The sequence below is a fragment of the Panthera pardus genome, unplaced genomic scaffold (genome assembly GCF_024362965.1).
Source record: "Panthera pardus isolate Hobbes unplaced genomic scaffold, ASM2436296v1 HiC_scaffold_2, whole genome shotgun sequence".
Classification (NCBI taxonomy): domain Eukaryota; kingdom Metazoa; phylum Chordata; class Mammalia; order Carnivora; family Felidae; genus Panthera; species Panthera pardus.
In genome coordinates this window covers 26,462,636-26,485,926 of record NW_026526765.1, presented here as the reverse complement: position 1 = coordinate 26,485,926, position 23,291 = coordinate 26,462,636, and the positions used below count along the sequence as shown (strand labels likewise).

The window sequence follows — 23,291 nt, the reverse complement described above, 5'->3', positions numbered from 1 at the left end:
CATCTTCTCTAAGCTCCTCTTTGCTCCTTCTGTCCTCTCTCTCTGCTCCCAAAGCTGACTGAAAAAATATGACCACCCAGAGTAGAATATGCTTACTAAGAATTTTCCTAGTCTTGAGTTCCTGTTGGTTTTCCTTTCTCCACATTGTGCATGTATTATTTTTAATCCTTACAATAACACTTCAAGACTGAAATTATTCTTTCTGCATTATATATGAGGAAACTGAAGCTGAGAGAGATTGTGGCCTGCCAGGTCACTGTCATCTGCTGGGGATTCAAAAATGAAAAGACAAGGCCTCTGTTTTCATGGACTTCATAGCCCAATATTGAAGCAGATATTTATCATTATAGGTACAGACATAAATTCTTATTACCAAATTCTGTGAGAAGTGCTGTAATAGCTCTGTAAAAACACATTGTGTAATGCCTGGAGAAGCAGGGAGAGCACTGTATAAAGGACATTTGAACCAAAGTTGGAAGAATGTGTAGCTCTCTAAGAGGTACAAAAGGGGTAAGTGACATTTTAGGTTGTAGAGGCATAAGGGTGTTTATTATAAACAGGGAAAGCAGTGCTGTCCATGTTTCTTTTTCAACCTATGGCTCACCTTTTGAGTTGGCAGCCAGAGCTCAGGTGTGCTTTATGTGAGCTTGGCTACAGCCTTCTAAAATGGTTCAAAATAATCAGATTTCTAGTAAGCTAGAGAAGAAGACACTCGAGACCTAATATTTGGCTCAATTGGTTAAATGTCTGACTGTTGATTTCAGTTCAGCTCATGATCTTGTGGTTCATGAGTTTGAGCCCCACAGCCTGCTTGGGATTCTCTCTCTCACTGCTCCTACCCTGCTCACTTTCTCTCTGCCCCTGCCCTGCTCACACACTGTCTCTCTCTCTCAGAATAAATAAATAAACTTAAAAAATTAAGTCTCTCTCTTGCTTCTGTAGTTTTCTTTTTCTCCTCCCTACACACCCACCCCACCACAGTATAAATCAGCACAGACAACAATGTGGGATTTGGCAGTAATTGCTATTAGTTTTGAAAATGAATACATACCAAAACTTAGGCATTACAAAAGCTGTTTGTGTTGCACATTATACTTTGTTTTAGGCTATCCCCAGGTGTATTTGTCAGATTATTTGTCAGATATATTTCTCCATCTTACAGTCTATATCATCCTGCTCTGTATAGAACTTTTGAAATATCCCACCAAATAAGATGACTCTGGATTCTGTACAGACTTATTTGGCAAGGTATGGGTTACAGCCTTGCATATGTCTCTTCAGAAATAAGGTTGAAATGTAGGTGCTGTCTATATACAAAGCAGCTGAAGACTGTAGCTTGCTATGAAGGAAGAAAAGTACTGACAAATTTTACTACTTATGAGGTGCATTTTCTCATAGTCAAGTATACCCTAAGAGATGTTTAAAAAAAAGTTTTTCCTTAAGCCATAAAAAAATCTTAATCAAGAAAGCTTTAGTGCACAAAACATGATATTTAAGTTTCAGTAGAATTGTACCTGAACATTTATTTATAAACTCATTCTATTCCTGAAGTTCTGAAGAAAGTGGATGGGTGTTTCTATAGAATTCTCTTTCAGCTTAGCATTTGTCAGTAGGACAATTCAACATGAATGTCTTTTCTGCATGCCATTTTATCAGAAATAGCTTTATTTTTTGAACCCTAGGTCTTGCTGGTTCAGGACATAAAAAATATTGCCTATACTAAATTATCTCATTTTATCTAATATAACTAAAAATTGACTAGTCCAGAAGGACTCAGGTAAAAGCCAGCACAAATTTATTTAAGTATGTTACCCTACTGGCCCTCACCACTAATGGGGATGGCATACAATGATGGCATGTAACTTTTGTAAACATTTTTTGTCCAGGCAATTGTATGGGTATGTAATAAAAAATGAAAAAATATAACATATATTTGGTAAGGTGAGAGTATGTCTTCTTCACCATTACTGCCAGCCATATAGCCCCATCTCCAGAGGCATTTACCATATCCAGACTTTCTCTGTCCTTCCAGAGATATTATGTACGTGTGTGTGTGTACATGCCCATTCCTTTAATTCTATACAGATGGTAGCACACAATACACCTGTTTCACATCTTGCTTTTTCATTTAACACATGTTGGATTTGTTGCCTATCAGTTCATGCAGATATGCCTCATTCTATTTAATTGCTGCTTAGGATTCCATTATTTCATTGCACTGTAATTTACTTACCAGATCGCTATTAGTGGAAATTCATGTTATCTCCAGTTTTTGCTAATATAGACAATGCTGCAGCGAATATACTTTGAATATATATGGGATTATTTGTCAGATATATTTCTGGAAGCATAATTTCTGGGTTAAATATGGGGAGTGGAAGTAAAGGCATTTTTTGAATAAAAGCTCAGAAATGATCAGAGATTTTATGTCTTAGCTTAGCTCTATGTCTCTTTCTCTTAGTTCTGTCTCTTTCCTAGGGATTCCTAAGCTGAGACTACAGTACATTTCATTCTACTTTACAGACTACTCTGAATTCTTTTGTCTTTTTATCCTGTCTGTTCCATCAATTATCAAATCTGGATTAATCAAAACATGTGCCTTCTTCACTATATACCTAGACTGTCAACTGTTTGGGGGAGACACATGTAATTTGGCTCTATTACAAACTTATGTTTCCTAAGATCATTTAGAGACTTCATACTATTCATAAATCCTTTTACTTACACCTAACTCATTGTTTCCTATTTCCAGCATTGGCCATTCCACTGGCTGATCTGTAGTTACAACTTTCTATCTTACTTTTACCACCACAGGAAATGGCTTGGTTCCCTACTTATTACAGAAACACAGCTCATTAGCTAAGAACCCCCTTAATTTCTCTTTTAATCCTCAAAATTTCTACATGAAATCTTCTGATCTCAAAACAGGAGTTTCCCTTTCACTAACCAGTCCTAATCTTGCCATATTTTCCTATTCCCACTGCCTCTCTACTGATTGGTTTACTCCATGGTATAAATAAATTTTTAAAAATAAAAATCCACTCTCTACCCTTTATTTTCCTCCAGTGATTGCTTCCCATTTCTTCCCAAATAGCATTCTTAAGACAGCAGGCCAAAGAATAGATATTGCCACCATGTCTAATTTCCTATATGCTTGCCCATTCACTGAAGAATGCCTCTACCACAGCACTGTGGTCTCCAGAAAATGTCAAATTTCCAAGACTTTTGAGTAGTCTTGGGCATCATCATACTTGAATATTTCCCCACATTTGACACTTGATTTTCCCCGAACCTCAACCCCTCCAACAAAATTTCTGTTGTTTTCATTATAATTTCACTTCTTGTTTTCCTTTCCTTTTTAAAAGTAAACTATTCTAGTTTCTTTCTGACTTTAAGTCTTTAGGTCCTGTGTTCCCTAAGATTAAGTTCTTAGCACGTTTTTCTTCTCTCTTTTTTTTTTTTTTTGGTTTGTTCCCTGTTATTATGGTGTGAAGTCTGAATTCTTTAAATTCTTTTTTTTTTGTTGTATTTGACACACAATGTTACATTAGCTTCAGGTGTACAGCATAGTGATTTAACAACTCTATACATTATGCTATTCTCACAAGTGTAACTGCCATCTGTCACCATACAGTACTACAAATTACAGTATCATTAACTATATTCACCATGTTGTATCTTTCAGCCTCGAGACTTACTCATTCCATAACTGGAAGCTTGTACCTCTCACTCTCCTCTGCCCATTTTACCCATCCCTCCAACCGCTCCCATCTGGCAGCCACCAGTTTGTTCTCTGTATTTATGGGTCTGTTTCTGCTTTTTTTGTTTGCTTTGTCTTTTAGATTCTACACATAAGTGAAATCATGTGGTATTTGTCTTTCTCTGTCTGATTTATTTTACTTATTTATTTTACTTCAGCACAATGCCCTCTAAGTTCATCAATGTTGTCACAAATGCAAGATCTCATTCCTTTTTATGGCTGGGTAATATTCCATTGTATGTATATACCACATCTTTATCCATACATCTATTGATGGATACTTAGATTGCTTCCATATCTTGACTGTTGTAAATAATGCTGTAACCATAGGGATGCATAAATATTTTCAAATGAGTATTTTCATTTCCTTTGGGTAAATACCAGTGATGATCTTTATTTTAAAAACTTTGTCCCTTACTTGTGGCTTCCTGACTCAATCATCTTCATTTACATTGAGCCAATGGCTAAGATGATGATGATGATTGTAACAAAGAGGAGGAAGAAGAGTTAACCTGAGCAATGGCATGTTTCAAGGTACAGGGGTTCTCCCTTTCTTTTGTGGATGTTGTCGTGAGGAATGTGAATTTTGGAAACACTGAAAATATTCATTAAATAGAGAAAAGTTGTTGCTTCTGTATCCCAAAATAAGGGAACATGTGGTCACCAGATGTGATGAAATAGAACTCCAGGTTCTCACTGTTTTCAACTTTTTAACCTTTTATCCCAAACCACCAGGTCCCTTTTGCATGTTACCTCTGCCTAGAATACACCCATACCATTTCCAAGACAATGTTTCTAGACTCTTGGCTATATTTTCTTTTTTTGGTCTCAGCCATTTGAAGCAGAACTCCAGTTTATAACAGTTGTAAAGTATTTGGGGTGATGATAGCATCAGTTATTATTTGTCTGTTCAGCTTTCTTAAAGTTGAAGAAAATAAGCAAAGTTTTATGGAAATATGTATTATCTTTACCAGTCACTGCTTGACTTTCCTCCATTCTGGAGCTCTAGGCCCATTTCACGCTCCTTTCCTGCTAGACCTGTGTGTATCTCCAGCTTTGGTCTCACATGCTGTATATCAGTGCCCAGCTCTACTGTTCCTTTTGCCAGATACAGCCAGTTTTACAAATGAAATTATACATTTGAACCAGATGAGTTTGGCTTGGTGATTGGCCCTGTGCACAGTCTACAATTTGGGTCAGACTTATGAAAAGTTTGGTGAATTTGGCACCATCTTTGAGGAAGTGTGGACTGTCTTAAAACTCCAAAGAGAAACCTTTAGGATCTCAGACATTCCATCTTTTGTGGGCTTCCAGAAAAGGCCACCCTCAGCTGGCATGAGAGAGAGGGCTTATTTTCAAACTATTCAAGTCATGTTGTGACTAGAAGTTGAAGTCTGGTGCAAAACCATGAAAACTGAAGAGATAATTTGCACTGATCCTGGAATAAGCAGCTTCACTCTACTGTGTAGTGACGCTGGTGTAGATGGTTCAGGAAGAGAATATTTCTACTGCTGAAGCATAATTTTATGAAAGAGTTTCTTCAAGCTATTTGTGTTCCTTAGAATAAATATCATTTCTAAAATGTGAGAAAAAATAGGGCCAAGTTAGTTTAGGGAAGACAATGACCTGATTCCTTGTATCAATTAAAATAGATTTATACGTTCCAAGGTGTGGGATACCTCTGTGCTGTTCCTTCTTGTTGGCTTCAATAGGAATGAGACTTAAATTAGGATCCCAGTGCTAAGGCCTGAGAATTTTTTCCATCTCAGATTTTCAAAGAATCATAAAGCAGCTTGAAAGAAAGCCTCACTCACTCACCCTTAAACCTCCACTGAAAAATAAATAATTGAAGCCATTGCTGAGCATGATTAATGAAGATACATTATAATAATTTATTATACTGTTTTTGGAGGGCTGTTTTTCCTCCATTTTTTCTCATCTGTCTCCTATATTACCTCTACTACTACTCTGGAGACTGAGCAAAATGCAGATGTTAAGAACATAAAGATATCAAAAAGTTAGTTTTGGCTGAGTTAGCAGTGACCACATTACAGGTCTCAGAATTTCCCTCCTTCGTGTGGCTTTTTTGTAAGTTGGACAATAAATTTACTAGTATGCAGTTACTTCATATATGATCCAAACATGCTTCATTGGATAAAAGGGAGTAACTGTGAATAGGTCTGCAGGGAACTGTGAATAGGTCTGAGCCTTTGTACATCAGGCTCAAGTATGGATGGAGGGACCCAAGAATTTACGTAAACTTTTCAAATCTTACAAATACATTGCTTAAGACATTTGTAAAATTTTTAAATAACAGAAAGCCATTCTTGTGCCTAATTACCACATATATTTTTCTATAGGAAGTCATATAAATTAATTATAATTTGTTAATGCTGGTGCTATTTACCTGACTATATCTCTACCTTTTGGTTGAGGTATTGCCTTTTTAACATTAAAGAACCTTCTTGATTGCACCACCTACCCCTTGCATTTATAAAGCCCTGATATTTAAAAGTGTTTAATTTCATACAGATGATCTGAATTCATCCTAAAACACTGTGCTAAAATGGTGTGTTTCTTATTTAAATTGTTAAAGCTCTTGTCTAGCCAATAAGAGCTTCTATATTTTTATCTCAAAAGACTGTATTTAGAGCAATGATTCTTAACCTTAGCTTCACATTAGAATCATCTAAGGAGCTTTAAAAAATTCTGATGCCTAGGCTGTAGCCAAGACCACTTAAATCAGAATTTTAGGACATGGCACCTAGGCATCAGTACTTTTCCTGGCTCCCTAGATGATTCCAACGTGTAGCCAAGATTGAGACTACTGATTTAGAAAGGTAGCATTTTGTGATGAAAAGAGCAAGGGCTTTGGAATCAAGCCAGTTCTTTGGTTGATATTCCATTTCCAGCATTTAATTCATTCATTCAAAAATATTTGAGCATCTAATAAAAAATAAAATGCCTAATATACACTAGAACATTCAATATATGGATAGAGTTTGTTATAGTAATAGTCACATACTATTAATAAAAGTATTTTATGAATGGCATTATATACATATAGAAAACAAGTATATTAGTTTAATAAGATTGCATTTTAAGTGCCTTGCTATGCTTCACAGTTAAATTATGTATGCTGTATTAATAAGGATGACAAAGCCAAATAGGTATATCTCACTCACCTTTGAGCACTTTAAACACCTTATACTTCCTTTAAGTGATTATTTTAATTTCACTTTGGAGTGTATACATATTATCTTCATCAGTGCATGAAAAAATTTCTTCTTTGGTACATGCTAAACTCTAAGCTTCTTGAAAACAAACAGTGTTTTCTTACTCAAGCTGGCATCCTCTCTGAGCATAGTGAATCACTCTCCATGATACTAGCATGCAACCTGGTTTCTGAAACCAGTGTTATAAATAGCTTGCATTGTATTAGCTTGGCCATATTTGGGAGGCGATTAAAGATAGGATATCAGATGAATTATAAATTGCACATCCATATGGATCTATGTGTGTGTGTACATGCATATCTGCCTTTGCGTGTGTCTTTGTGTGTGTGTATATGTGAGTGTGTGTTTATAAAGAGATTTTATATTAAAGGAAACTGTGCTTAGCTTAGTTTGTTCCTTGGCTCATGGTCCCTGGTAGTAGGCATTTTCCTGAGCGTTGTCAGAAGACTGATCTTGTGGGTGGTCTGCCATACTGAATTTGGGAACGAAGATCTCAGCTCCAAGGCCCTCATCCTCCATAATGCCAGCAGACGGTACAGTCCATCAACGCCTAATTACTTCCTAGTAGTTTGAACCCACAATCTTTTTTGGTTTGGTACCAGAATCAACTTCAGAAGATGTTGAAGAAAGAATGTCTGGAATTGGGAGGCTAAATATGTAGACTTTCCTTTGGGAAGTAATTGATCAGAAGAACATGTGTTGTCCACAGTACTTATAAATGACAACTTTGAGAACGAAAGATTTTCTGACCTCATGGCAACTGTTGTCCACTATAATTTCTTCCCTGATTGTTTTTTGCCTTAGCCGCCTATTTTTAATAATAATTTGAGGTAGAAACCAGTTAATTAAAAAGATATCATTCTTTTAAGTACCAATTGGCTGTGTGTCTAACCACACTGCCCCAGACCTCACTTGCAGCTAACATCTCCACAGAACTGACTCCATGACATGTTCTAAAGTAACTTGGGGGAAAACATTAAATAAGGATAAGGAATATTTCTGAAAATGGTCTTTTAAGACAGAGAAAATATTTTTTAAAGAGTGATGAAATACAAGAGACTTTCTCCAATAAATTTATAGTCATGTAGACCATGATATAAAAATTCTAGGAACTATAAATAGGCTTAAATTATTTTATCCCCCTATTAAAAGGAAATCAGTCTCAACAAATTTTGCATCCTAATTAATCATCACAACTCCCACAACACCAACAAAAACAAAAGCCATGTAAATCTATTTAGGAAGCAGAGCAGAAAAATAGTGGTATGTACATGACAACTTCCTTCTTCTCTTAATACCTGTAAGGAAACATGCTGGTTTCCTATAGAGGGACTGACTAGCTTTCTTCTAATATGGATTATTTATTGTATTAAAATTCTGCTTAACAGAGTAATGTGACTGGGTATAAAATTGTGCTGAATATATTTCACCATTGCCACAACAGATCTCAGTCCTAATCAGTATCAACCCTAAGTATATATGAGCATCTTCTAGCAAAACTAAGTTAACTTTGGAAAGGAAAAAGGTACATTTAATCCTGATTCTTAAAGCTAATTTAAAGAACAGAAATCCTTTAATTCTAAAAAGTAATACTGATTGTCATCAAATATTGTTAATTTGGAGGTGTTACATGGAGTAGGGAATATTGAAATAGGAAGAAAGGAGTCTGAAGTTTCCAAAGCACACCTATCAATCAATACTTAGAATTTGAATGTATCAGAAATCTAAAATAATTCTTCAGTCAATGGTTTCTGGTGTATCTTACCTGAAGAAAGAAGAGGCTAGCACTTGCTTCAGCAGCACATATACTAAAATTGGAATGATACGGAGATTGGCATGGCCCCTGCATAAGGCAAGAGCCTGTTGAAAGAACAACTTAATGCTACTATTTCCCATCCCCACCCAAATACCTCTGTGAAGTCCCATTCATTCTTCACAATGGTAAACAGACATCTCTGATGTACAAAGATTTTTGCATTCATATAACAAATTTCTCCTGGTTTTCCCCCACTATTAATCAGCTACTCCTGATTTGCTGTTGTCAATCAAATATTGCATCGTTAATCCATTTACAGTAAAAGTGTAATAAATTTTGTAGTAAAATTTTGTTAGATCAAAAAGATCTTGTTTCATCCCTATATCATGGGAAAACACCTGCATTTTAGGTGATAATTCTAAGTAAGTTTAAGAACACCAAGCTTGACATCCTGTAATACAAATGTATTTGAAAACCACAGGTTTTTAAAAATAAAACACCATTAATGCTTTAACTGATGAACCACAAAGCAAAATGCAAGCCAATGCAAGTCACATCATTTTTTCTAAAATAGCTGGAAAATTCAATTAAAAGAATGTTTTAAATGGTGTTTTAAGATGTTTTAAGATTAGTATTGGGGCTTGGGTCTTCCTCTAGACTTTATAATATATGTTTTGTGTAATCTTTCCCCTGTTCACCCTTATCTTTCCTCACATTTAGCATTGATTTAGATGATTTGGAATGGAAAGGTTTACCTTTCTCTAAACAAATCTTTCTAGTACAGAAGATTCACTGGACTCCCTTCCTAATTGGTAAGAGATACTAGATAATTCTTGGAATTCCCCTCTAAGAACTTTACTAGCATGACTGATCCATTTGGTGTTAATCTTCCCTTTATTCTGCTTTGTGATCTAGGTTATGATGGGGCACTGCCTAAGAAAGCTGTAGCACTAGTGAGCTGGATCCTAATTTCTTCTATAAAATTTCTTTTTTTTTAGTTAGGGTTTCGAGCTTAGCTTCTTACTATTTATATGAAGACAAAATATAGCTGACCCAAAGATATTCTAATAGCACATCATGGGAAGACCAACCAGCCAAAAACATCATTTGATGTTCATTTTGTTCCCTAGTTTAAGGATAGAAAAGCAAATCACACCTTATATGTAATGCCATAAATGTGCTTTCTTTGGTCGATTATGAAGAGTGGCATTGGATTTTAACACATTGATCTTTGACTTTGGGATGTGACACATTTTATAATCATCTGATCATCTGATTTGCTTCCAGTGTAATCATTTAATTAAGGTATAAAATTGTAATGAAGGCAACATGGAAAGTATTAATATTAATATTAATATGTAACATTTCTTGAATGTCAACATTGCCCTAGGAATTGTACAAAGCACAAGATTACAGTGCCTGCCAATTAGCTTAGCATACATCTGCCAATTTTTTTAAGCAATTACAAAATTTTTAAAAAGACCTAGAAAGTATCTTTGTAACCAAAAAGATTTGGCTAATCCCTTTCACCCAAAACCATTATCATTGATCTATTTTAATAATAACTGCTTAGAAATGCTACTTCCATTGTCTTAATAAGTGTGCCAAGAAGAACTAGAATAGCTAAATCTTTCTGTCAAGTTAGCAATGGTGTGAGGGGTGGGGTGTGGATAAATAACCCTAGCAAAAAATAATTTTAATCTAGAGAGCCAACTGAAGGAGAGATTGTGTCTCATCCCAATAAGCCTTTTAGCATAAGTCACTGTATGCTACTGTATATTCCCTAGATTAAACAGATTGTAAGTATCAGGTTGATTTTGAATTCTTCAGTGGTTTCACTGGCCACATATTCACAAAGAGGGAAAGCCAGTAGCTATTCTTGCAAATACTTCCTGTGTTTTTAAAGTATCATCCTATCTCCGTTTTTCTATTTGTGACTAAATTAATGCCCCCCAACAAAAAAAAAAAAAAAAAGAAGAGGAAGGAGACAGAGAAGGCAGTCACACATATGCTACCTGCTTTTCTTCACCACTCACTTTTACTTTCCAAATTGACATCCACTCCTACCACTCAGGGAAAACTATTACAGATCTCTTGCAACCTCTGATTACCAAATCGAAAGGCTTTTATATAGTCTTTACTTGTTACTTTTACTTAGTCCTTGTTTTCGTGCAGAATGTGAAGCAGTTGACATTCAGTTAATACTGTTGAACAGTCTCTTTTATTAATTTCTCTTTCCAAGGCTTTGCAGCACTGTTTTCTTCTGGGGTCCCCTTGCCGTCTTCTTTTAATATCCTTTACTACCTCCTTATCTTTTCCACCTTCTAAACAGAGGCATTTCCATAAATTCTATTCTTGATATCTTATTTGCTTTCTCTTCAAAGACTCCCTTAATTCTCATGCTCACTGTATGAATTTAACTGTGAGATCGAGTCCACGTGTCTGTGATCTCCCTCTTGTCCCTCTGCTCTAGCCACACTGGCCTTTTTGGCATTCCTTGTATTTGTCAATCTAACTCTCACCTCACAGGTTTTGCATTTAATGCTGTCTTTACTTGGATGCTCTTCCCCAGGTATCTAAATGGCTTCTTTCCCCATCCCCTTCAGCTCTCTGCTCAAGCATTACCTTACAGGTGAGGCTGTCCCATATCATCCCACGTGAAATAGTAATTCCTATGCTCCACACTCACTTTCATGTCTCATATTTATCTATGCTATTTTAACACTATCAGACATTATATACATTTTTTTGTTTGCTTATCATCTGTCTCCCCACCCTCTAATATGTACCTTGAAAGGCTGGGATCTTTACCTGTTTTTGTTCACTGCTATATTCTCAGTGCTTAGAATTATACACAGCAAGCACTCAGTAAATATTTGTTGCATAAATGTATGAGTTAGCAGAGTCATAAGAAAGTCAAAACTCTTCATAGGTCCACAATTCCTATATATGGCTTTCATTCATCTCCCTGTGGGATGACAGCAGTAGGGAATCTTCCTGGGTCACCTTTCAGACTATGGTATGAGGATTTGTATGGAAGTGACTTATGAAGGCACTTCTCTAGAGATAGTGCTGGAGAAAAGACACATTATTAGGCAGGAGATAACCCAGAATCTGACTCCAGTGCTTTTGTCTGGAAAGCTCCTTACAAGGTGAGAAGAATTAGTCAGACATCAGTTTTATTACAATCTTGAGTTCATCTGAATTAATTACTTTATATCATCAACAATTTGAATTGTTAGCCAAACAAAGTTTATTGAGAAAGTCAGTAATGTATGGAAGCCAAGAAAGACTTTAAAATTCCATGGTCTTGGCAGGCCATTTCACCAATAACCAAATGATATGCCACTACAAATCACAAAGGTTCTTACTTTGAATTTTCACTGTATTCATATTGGACTCTTCTAAGACTAGAGTATGGTCTCCCCATTACTTTTTATGTCCATAGGCCCATAAATCCCATTGAATTAAAAAAAAAAGTCTTCATAAAAATATTCTGTCAAAAGGCTTTCTGTTAACAAAACTAAGTTTTTTTATACTCCTGAAAATTTGTCATAAAAATCAGAACTCTCTGAAGTCTGGTTAATTCACAGAACATTAGCTTGCTTTCAAGAAAGCAAATATCACAGTGAGTTCAAAGTAAAATGTTCGGGCACAAGAGTATATAGCCATGTTAGAAAAGCTTTTCTTTTAAAATACTTCCTTTGAGGAACATTTGTCTAGACATGTCTTCTTGCCTCATGTGAAATTAATAGCTTAAAAAGAACTCTGTGAATAGTTCCAAATGCAAACTTCAAAATTGTTGAATAACTTAATAAGGATACATTTCATTCCTGGTTCACCAAATATGGTTTTGACAATGCTTCCAACAGTCAAGATGGTTTCTATAATGGAGAATGCCACATTATTTAATAATAATGACACCCTAAAAGGAGAACTATAAATTCTCCTTAAGACATTACCTGCACAGGCCATCTACTTAGTATTGGAAACCTAAATTGATGAAAATGTTCTTTAAGATCATTAATGGAGTCACAAAAGGTTTTCTAACTCAGAAAAAGTCCTATATCAGAGAAAAAGTCCAAGCCACTCCCCTATTAGCAAAGAGAACTGTTCACTTGAGCAATAATTGGGTAAAATAGCATTGGTTTTTGTGAAGTAGACACACACTTTGATGGAGAAAGTAGACTCACTGAGATTCTATACATAGTATCTGTGTCTCAGATACTCTTGCATATCTTGTCATCTTCAGTCCTCAAAAACAACCTTGTCACATAGTTTTAATTATGTGTATATTACTGATTTAAAAAAAAAACAAACTTATAAGACATTCAGAGACTTGTGGCCAAGCTGGAATTTGAACCCAGGTCTTGTGACTCCATAGCCAGTGTTCTTTCCCCTGAATCACACTATCCCATGAGTCTATCCAATTACCTGAGACAGAAATGGTATTCACAATCTCTTGGTCAAAAAATATCATTAGCACTGTCACAGATTTCAGTACTCTACCCAAACTACTTCAGAAACTTCTCACAGAAACATTTACATTTTCTCGGCCTGTTCCAGATTCTATGGCTGTGTAACAAATTACCCCACAACTCAGTGCCAGAAGATCAACCATTTATTATATTCATGGATTCTTCAGATTAGGCATTTGAACCAGGCATAGCAGGGACAGAATGGCCTCTGCCCATGATTTCTGGGGCATCAGCCAGATGGCTGAGGGATTGAATCATTGGAAATCCACCTCATTCACATGTCTCTGGTTGATGTTGGCCATGGTCTTAGATCCTAGCTGTAGCTGTCAGCCAGACATCTCCATGTGGCCTGGGCTTCCTCATTACATGGTACTTCAGTTCTAAGAGCAAGACTAGCCCAAGGGGACTCAGAACCAATTGGGTATAACACCTTTTTGAAGTTAGGCTTGGAATTCACACAATGTCACTTCTGCTGCATTGTGTTCATTAGTAGTGAGTCGTTAGGGCAAGCCCATATTAAAGAGAGGAAGAATTAGGCTCCGTTTTATGGGAAGAGTATTGGAGACTTTGCGAAAATTTAAAAGTTTTACATTATTACCACAGTGCTCCTACCTCTGGCTTCTGAGTGCTTTTGCTTGCAAAAGCTTGCCCTGTGACTCTCCCTTGAAGGACTGCCATCAAGTTAAGCCATCTTGCTCCCAATGTCAGACATACCTGAAAGTTGACATGAGGAAACCCTTTTTCATAGGGTGGAACATAACTCACATTCTAATTCTGCAAATTAAAAAAGAAACTTCCCTCCACAGAACTTTGCCTAAAAACACACCCTTGCTTGGTTCCTTTTTTTTTTCCCTTATATTCTAGAACTTCCCTAATAAATTTTTGTACACAAATTTTTATCTCATGGTCCTTTCCCTGGGGACTCAATCTATGACAGGGGTAACTAGCATGTCCGCAAAATTATTCTGACTCAGAAAGGCAAATTCTGATGGTACCATCTTTACTGTCCCTAATCTGCCCCAAACAAGTAACACATAGTTGTTTATTCTAAAGGTTTTGCCAAGATTTATTAATTCACAGATTTTGATCGTCACAAAAAAGTATTTGGGAATACTTTATATTTTAAAGATCTGAGCCTCTTTTGATGGTTGAGAGGTTCAACGTGGACTTTTTTTTTAATTTGAGACAGAGAGAGAGTAAACGCAGATGAGAGAGGGGCAGAGAGAGAGAGAGAATCCTAAGCAGGCTCCATGCTCTGTGAAGAGTTCAACACAGGACTCAAACTCACCAAACTGTAAGATCATGACCTGAGCCAAAATGCAGAGTTGGATGCTCAACCAACTGAGCCACCCAGGTGTCCCTCAACATGTACTTATATTAAGCTTTCTTCTCTAGTTAATTTCTAGTTAATTTCTTAAAGACACATTCCCTTTGCAGTAGAGCTTTAGATTTCTCTGAGCAATTAATTGGTCATTTCCCCACTAATTATATTTACATACATTATTTGTGCATCAAAGCAGAGAAAAATATATTCAATAGAATTTCCTTTGAAAAGACAATGGAGGGGCGCCTGGGTGGCTCAGTCGGTTAAGCATCTGACTTCAGCTCAGGTCACGATCTCGCGCTCCATGAGTTCGAGCCCCGCATCGGGCTCTGTGCTGATGGCTCAAAGCCTGGAGCCTGCTTCGGATTCTGTGTCTCCCTCTCTCTCTGCCCCTCCCCCGTTCATGCTCTGTCTCTCTCTGTCTCAAAAATAAATAAACGTTAAAAAAAACCTTAAAAGAAAAGACAATGGATGTGACGATATGGATTATAGGTACTATCACAAAAGGCAGATGCAATCATATGAAGTAAGCAAGTACTTAGGGAAGAAACAGCAGGAAGAAGAGAGAGCGCAGAGGGAAAGGGAAAAGAAAAGAAGAAAAAATAAAGGGGAGAGTGAGGAGAAACAAGAAGGTAAAGGAGGGAAGCCAAAGAGAGGGTGGCAGTATATTTTTCAGTGTGATTTCTTCACAGTGATCTCAGAATTTTTCATTAAATCTAAAAACCATAATGTGTTTCATGTGTTGGGTTTCCTGCAGAAGCAGAAATAGAGAAAAATTTTGTGTTGAGTTTGTACAAGATGCTAAATCTAACTGATGCTGGAATGAAAACAAAAGATTCACTAGATGTTTGTCAGATACTTGCAAAGGTCATTGGGAGGCCACTGGACATTCCAGGTTCTGAAACTCGGAGTTTGGCGCACTCCGTAAGGGTCAGCGAAGTCCCAAGTGACATCTGGGTTACACTTGTTTTTTCCCAGTGAAGGGATGAGAGCAAAATGCCTTGTCATCACTGGGACTGCCACAGAATAGCCTGCCATAATGGTGAACTTTTTAGTCTACTTTATGAACATGGTTCAGTCTGGATGTCTCTTAGGATAGTTACCTTCATTTTTAATTTAGTGAAAACCTGTAGCAACTCATAATTTCCACTTAAAATAGCATTTGTGGTTCAATGAGTGAGATGTTTTCTCAAACTAAATTTTCTAGAATCTTCATTATTAAGTGGCAGTGTTGTAGTATAGATTGAGAATATTCCCTATTTCTGTGCTTTCAGAAATATCTAGGAAGCAGGTTAAATCATGTTATTTTGCCCATTTTTTAATGAAATTTAAATTTCACTTGCCAATGATCTCAAAACAAACCCCTGGATCCTATAAACCCTGAACTACCAATACTTCATACTTCTCATAGTGTGGAATTAGAAGTTAGATTCAGAGACATTCATTTTGGTGATACCATGCCTACCAGTCAGGGTTCTACAGAAAACAAAATGACACAATCAGAGGGGTTGAACTGAATAAATTTTGGAAGAGATTATTTACAGAGGCATAAGCAGGGCCAGGGCAACCAGTAAGGTATGACTGAAGTATGCAGGGACTATTAACAGCAAGAAACCATTGTCACTGCAAGGCCTGAAGAGGCAAAAAGAGAAAACATTTCTACTAACAGGCTAATGAGAACTGGGACTGTGAGAAAAGGGCCACTGGAGAGGAACTGTTACCTTAGGGGCACAGCCACTAGCATAACTGCAGTCAGACAGGGAGAGAACAAGAGGAATGAATATCCCAACCTTTCTTCAATTTCCTACTGGCTCTGCTCATTGGCAGGACCTACAAGAAAGCCAGAGGATAAGGGATCTTGGTTAACTACTCCATAGAGGTCAACTTTCCAGCCCAAAACAAGGCAGAAAAACTGAGAAATTAGGGGAGGGAAGATGCTAGCAAATGGAAAATAACCACATAAGAAGTTTAGAATATCATTAGAATGGACTGTGTTGCTTTTTTCCAGTGCTATAGGAAGCTCTCGTTTCTTTTAAACTTATGAACTATTTTTAACCCACCTGAGTTTTACCAGGTTGAAATGAACATGAAACCATAAGACAAAATTGGGTAAAAGTCTATTGTTAGGGTAGAAAATCCTAAAATAACTTACAGACTTATAAGTTCCTAACTGACTTGGAGCTTCAGAAGTGGAAATAATATGTAAACAGAAATTGAATGCAGGAGAAAGTGGAAAATGAAGGAGACTTTCTCTGCCTAAAATCTAAAACCCAGGCATCCAGTCAGATTCAGGAGGGACCTCAGAACATACCATCCATCTTCTTTGTTCTACATGAGACAGAGCGATCTGAACATATTGCACAACTAGAGCTATAGAATTTTACAGTTCTTGTGTCACACTTAGTAAAGGAATACTCTTAGCTCAAAATGCAGACATGTGTAAGTTTAAAATTCCTACATGAATGAAGGATTTTGAATACCTTATATAATAAGATACTGTTGGATCTACTAGATGTGTTATTTTAGGAAAATGCAGACATTTTTATTATCAGAATCTCATTTCTTTCAGAAGAATGGTTACCTTTGGATGGGAGTAATAAATGTTTTTCTCTTATTTTTTAGCATAATATTTTTTAACTTACTGCTGGTTTCTGAACTTTTTCTTATTTGAAGGCATAAAAAACAATTACTTTATCACCTCATTCCTGTATAGTTTAAATTATATTGAACATGACTAGAATGAGTGTATAAATTTATCTCCCAAGCTAGGACACACTTGAAAGTAAAAGGAGTTGCTAATATTGTTTAAATTCTATAATTTTTTGAAATGTTTATTGACTGAAAATATATTTTATACAATTGGCAGAACTACAAAATACCTTTATTCCCAAACTATTTCCAGAATCAAAGTTCTAGTTGCAAAAAGTAGAAATAACATATCCATGTAAACTAAAGCAAAAGTTTTAAAAACCTTTTTCTATTGAATGTCTGAACATCAGAAATTACATGAGCAGAATAGTTACTCTCAATTCAGTTAATATACTTTAATTAGTTTCTTAATCATATCCATCTCCATTACTGTGTCTCTGACTTTTTTTGAAGAGTATGTTTTAATATGGCCTTATTTTTAAAAAAAACTCATAAAATTGTTTGAATGTCTTCAAAACTGAGGGAAAAAAGGAATGGGGATGGGATGAAGAAGAATAAAGGAAATAGAATTTTTTTTCAAAGAAAGATAAAAAGAGGAAATTGGGCTTTTTTTTTTTCAAAGATGAGAGAGTCTTACAGAATTTCACTAACAATTTTCAGATTGGAAAAAAAGGAATAAATTTTTAGGGTTACTGGGGAGTACAAATCAAAATGCTTTCCCTTTTCTTATTTATTTGTGATACCTAAAATCTCCCTATTAAATCATTCACTGAATCTGTAAGACTAGATTTCCTGAAATTTTAGTCACAAGTACTCAGGAGGCTAGCTCCTCAGACATTAACAACTAACACTGGACGGGGGCTCAACTTTCCTGCAGTTCTAATCACAGCTAAACATACTAGGTATGAAACAAGAAGTTATATATACAGAAATTTGGCTTCTATTGATCTCACAGCCTCTTTAACTTCTCCAGTTTATAAATCTACCCTCACTTAGTTCCCACTACCATAGGAACATTCTCTATAGATGTTTTAGATTTTCTAAGAGTAAGATGCTGAAATGATAAACCATGAACTAAATTTCTTGTAAGGGAGAGACACTAGAAGGTGGAGAAGAGAAGGTTCCAAAGATGAAATTGGCTACCTTCTAAATTTTGCCTAAGGACTCACTGTTGAGCTCTGATGTTATGGGCTGCTCGCCATAGTATTAAACCAAACTGGGAAAATAAGTTGGCCAAAGATTGTCTTGACCTGTTTTAGTTGTATAATTGCAAATTCAGATTTCCAAACTCTGAGTGTCTGGTGCAGATGTTTCTGTAGTGAAGCCTACAACAGATTTTAGCATCTGAACATTTAGTATCAAAGTTCATATAAATGGTTACCTGTTCCAAGATAGAATTCTTGGTATTTCTGAAATATTTTCCTTCAATGATAAAATATTTGTCTTTTACTGAGGTGCAGATAAAGGAAAACTCATCCTCATTCCCTTACTTGCCCCCCATTACCCTAGGCAGTTGTTTTTCTGCTGGAATGAATGGAATTTTGCAAATTCCCAAGTCTTTCAAAATAATACAACTTATAGGACAGAGACATCTTTCTCTTAAATTGGCTGAGCATTTTCATTTACTCAGTGGGAAAAGATAAATAAATGTGGAGGAAAATACTACATGTTGCCAGTTCAGAACATTATGAACTGCTCAGAGCAATTTTAGATCCTCTTGAACTGTCTTTATTGTCCTTTTATCTATTTCACACTATAGGGGAAGTATATAAAGTATATATACTATATACCAGTATATAAAGACTGGTTTGATTTCAGCCTTTTAAAATTTGTTGAGATTTGTTTTGTGGCCTAGTATACGGGCCACATGAACATGAAACTATTGTTATTCTGTAGAACGTGTATAAGTATAAAATAGGTCAAGATGGTTGATAGTGTTGTTCACACCTTTATAATCTTACTCATTTCATGTATGCATGTATGTTTGAATAATTGCTGAGAAAGGAAAAGTTGAAACCTGTAGCTAAAACTATAGATTTGCCAAATTTCTGCCTTCACATTTGTCATTTTTTACCTCATGAAATTTGAAGCTCTGCTATGGGTATGTACACATTTAGGTGTACTACCTTTTCTAGGCCCATTTTGAATTGACCCATTTATCATTATGAAATATCTGTCTTTATCTCTGATGATATATCTTATTTGATATCTATTTTGCCTAATGTTAATATAGCCACTCCAGCTTTCCTTCTACTAGTTGCTCATGGCTTCTATATATTCATCGTTTTACTTTAATTCTGTGACCTTATGTTAGAAATGGTTTACTTCTAGACATATGGTGAAATCTTGCTGCTTTATCCATAGTGACACCACTGTCCTGTACTTGGAGTGTTTAGGCCATTTCATTTTAATGTAAATATCAATGTTGTTGAGTTTAGAACTACCATCTTTCTTTACATTTTCTATTTTTTCCCAATTTTTCCTCTTTTTTCCTGCCTTTTTAAAAATTTAAATATTTTATAGAATTCAGTTTTATCTCTAGTAATGGCTTATTCATTTTTAGTGCTTCTTTGGGTTTTACAATATGATTTTTTAATTTACCTATCACATTCTACCATCAAATTATATTATACCATATATGTATCAGAATCTCACAACAGTACATATCTATTTTCCCCCATCTATTGTTGTTATCTATTTTGCTTCTCTATGTTATAAATCTCAGCAAGTTATTATTTTTGATTTATCTTTTAAAAATAATTTTAAGTGCTAAATGAAATTTCTTACATTTACCCACATTTCTACTGTTTGTGGCATTTTTCATTCCTTTGTATAGATCTGGATTTCTATTTGGTGCCATCTTCCTTTACATTTCCTTTAACATTTCAAGTACTGTAAGTCCTCTGACAATGAACTTACTGGTACTGCTTTTGCTTTTCGGTTTCAGAAAGTTTTTATTTTTCATTTTAGAAGGATATTTTTGCATAGAATTCCTTGTGTATAGATTCTTTTGAACATTTAAAAGAATCTTTTTATTTCATTTTAGCTTCCATAGTTATAGCAAGCATTCTGTGGATCCTTATCTTTGTTCCTTTGAATGCTCTCTGTTCCTTTTTAAGTCTTCTTTTCCTTTAGTTGCTTTAAAATTTTTCATTTCGGTGCCTATCTTCAGCAGTTTATGATTTGCTTTGAAATGGTTTTGTGTTTATGTTGCTTGGGCTTATGAGATTCTTAGATCTATACGTTTATACTTTCATCAAATGTGGCAGATTTGGGGCCATTATTTTTTTTTTAACATTCTTTAGCTCACTTCCCCCCTCCTATAACTTAAACTACAATTATGATAGACTCCGCACATTATTCCATAAGGCACTGATGTTTACTTTATGTTTACTTTATGTTTGTATTTTTAGTCTTTTTCTCTTTAGGTACAGTATCTTTGATTTTTTTTATCAATTTCATTACGAATGAAAGTAAACAATATTTTTTAAATGGTTACAGACTGTTTATTACAGATTCTCTGTTCATAGCCTTTATTTATTATCTATTTAGATTGCTATTCTTTCCTTGTACATTTAAGAAATTAGTCCTGTATATTGAAGATATTTTATATTCATTCTTTATCCATTTATTTTACTTGTAGAGTATGTATGTATATTTCCCTACAGAAGTCTACAAATTTTTAACGTATGTATTCAAATTCATTTATTTCCTTTATTAATTTTTTGTTTCCCATTCTACATAGAAGGGCCTACCTCATTTCAAGAAATAAAATAGTCTCATTTACTTTCTCATATTTGGGGTTTTTTTAATTTTGAAGCTCAAAATTTTGATTTATCTAGATTTAGATTTGAGCACTGGAGTAGCAAGGCTTTTTCCTATATACATAGCTAGTTTCTCTAATACCACCTCCTGGATAATCCATCTCTCTCTTTTTTTTTAAGTTTATTTATTTTGGGAAAGACAGAGACAGTGCGAGTGGGGGAGGGGCACAGAAGGAGACAGAGAATCCCAAGCAGCCTCCGTGCAGAGCCCAATGTGGGGTTCACAGCCACAAAACTGTAAGATTATGACCTGAGCTGAAACCAAGAGTCAGATGTTTAACGGACTGACCCACCCAGGCACCACGATAATCCATCTTTTTACCCACTGATGGTACTCATCACCCAAATCAGGATTAGGTTTACCTGTGACTTAGATACTAAACATAAAAGTGTCATACACAAGAAAAAAGTATATTTTTCTGTTGCAGTGGAGGCCAGTAGTCTGGGGTTTATATAGTGGCTCTAATCCATTAAATCCCCCAGAGACACACACTGTCTCACTGATGTACTATCTCTAAAATGTGGGGCTTTTGGGTCCAAATCAAATGGGAGTCAAAATGTGGTGCTATTTGATTCAGATAGGTTTCATTTGTATGCTAAGCAACAGGATGAAGAATAGGATGAAGAAGAAAACAAGAAAAGGGTGAGACATAAATTGACTTTTAAGGCAGTTTCCCAAAAGTTGTTGCATAACACTTCAGCTTAAATTTCATTGGCTAAAACTTAATCTCTTGGCTAGACGTATTTGTAAAAGATGCTGCAAAAAGTATTGTTCATTTTGAGCATGCATGCGCCCACCTAAAAACGGCTGAGCTCTGGGAAAAGTCAACAAAAGACTATTAGGGGTAAAGTGGTGGTCTCTGCCAGACTCCTCAATATGATACCATCAATCCCAGTGGATTCTTCATATCTAGATTCTCGCATTTTGCTCGTTCTCACTGTGAGTTTTTCCTATGCCAGTGCTATTCTGTTCTAATTAACATAGACTCAGTCTCAATATCAGGTAAGATTAGACCATTACCCTTTTTCCCCCCAGAGTTTCCAGATTTTTTGGTATGTATTGAACAATCCATAGTAAAGTAAAATTTTTATATACAGAATTTTTACTTCAGAGAGATATTCAGTGCTCTGGAGAAACGCCTTAGTAAATTTCCTAAGAGATACTTGAGCCACTGCAAGGCACCAAGACATCAGGAAAGAGGGTTCCTACTGTATAACACAGAAGAAGATTGTGGACTTGGAGGGAAAATTCAATCTGTGAGGGACTGAATAGAAAGCATTTCTATTGGTGGGATATGAAATCCTTCTCTGCATGCTCTTCTTCTGATTTTAGTTTAAGTCTGCCAAATGTACAAATTCTTAAAGAGACCATTTCAGCTGTAGAAACTAAAGAGGAGCTGAGTATCAAAGTGAGATCAGTAAGCTGCGGGAAGAAAAAAATTACTCAAAGAGCCCCAAAGCAAAAAGGTCATGGGATATAGATCCCAGAGATTTACAGAACTCTTATGAAGGGTTTAGGACTTTCTTACATTATGAAATTAAAGAGGTGAAGGCAGTCCTAAGAATGTCTCACAGGTTGAGGAAACTCCAAGTGACACCTGGGTGTCGAATCATTTTGTTAAATCCCCCAGCCCATGTACAAAATATAAAATATCTCAAGTCATTTAGTAGTGTTTTATTCAGCATGTATTAAATTTATAGATTAATTTAATGTGAATTGGCATCCTCACAATATCAAGACTTTTCTTTCTTAAACAAGACATGTATTTTTACTAATTGAAGAAGAAAATTAAAGCATTTTAATTTTCTTCTTATAGAATAAATTTATTGCTTGTTATTTTCTTATAGTTGCAGTTGTGAAAGCCATATTTACATTATTTTTTATAATTGTTTAAATATAGTCAAACTATTAATTTTCAGATCAAGTTTGTAAATAACAACGTTTCTTAAATTATATAGTATTAGTTAAACTCTGCCACAGCACAACAAATGGGTTGAATAATTTCAACCACATACAATTTGAGATCATATTATTGTGGGGTTAATGAGGCAGGTCTATATAGGTAGCTAGGTCTATATGGGTCCACTTGTAAAATCCGAATCTCTCCCAAGTCCTGATGGCAGTTGCCACTCTCACTTAAAAATCACTGAGGAAGGGGCACCTGGGTGGCTCAGTCGGTTGAGCATTCGACTTCAGCTTAAGTCATGATCTCACGGTTCATGGGCTTAAGACCTGCATCAGGCTCTGTGCTGACAGCTTAGAG

At 35.6% G+C, this 23,291-nt stretch overlaps 1 non-coding gene across 1 annotated transcript; it reads left to right on the top strand.

Annotated features, from left to right (window-relative positions):
* Positions 1-8,784: 8,784 nt before the first annotated feature.
* On the top strand, positions 8,785-8,886 carry LOC128778450 (U6 spliceosomal RNA). The gene has a single exon (XR_008424037.1). It is a non-coding gene; the product is annotated as a U6 spliceosomal RNA (small nuclear RNA).
* The last annotated feature ends 14,405 nt before the right edge of the window (positions 8,887-23,291 follow it).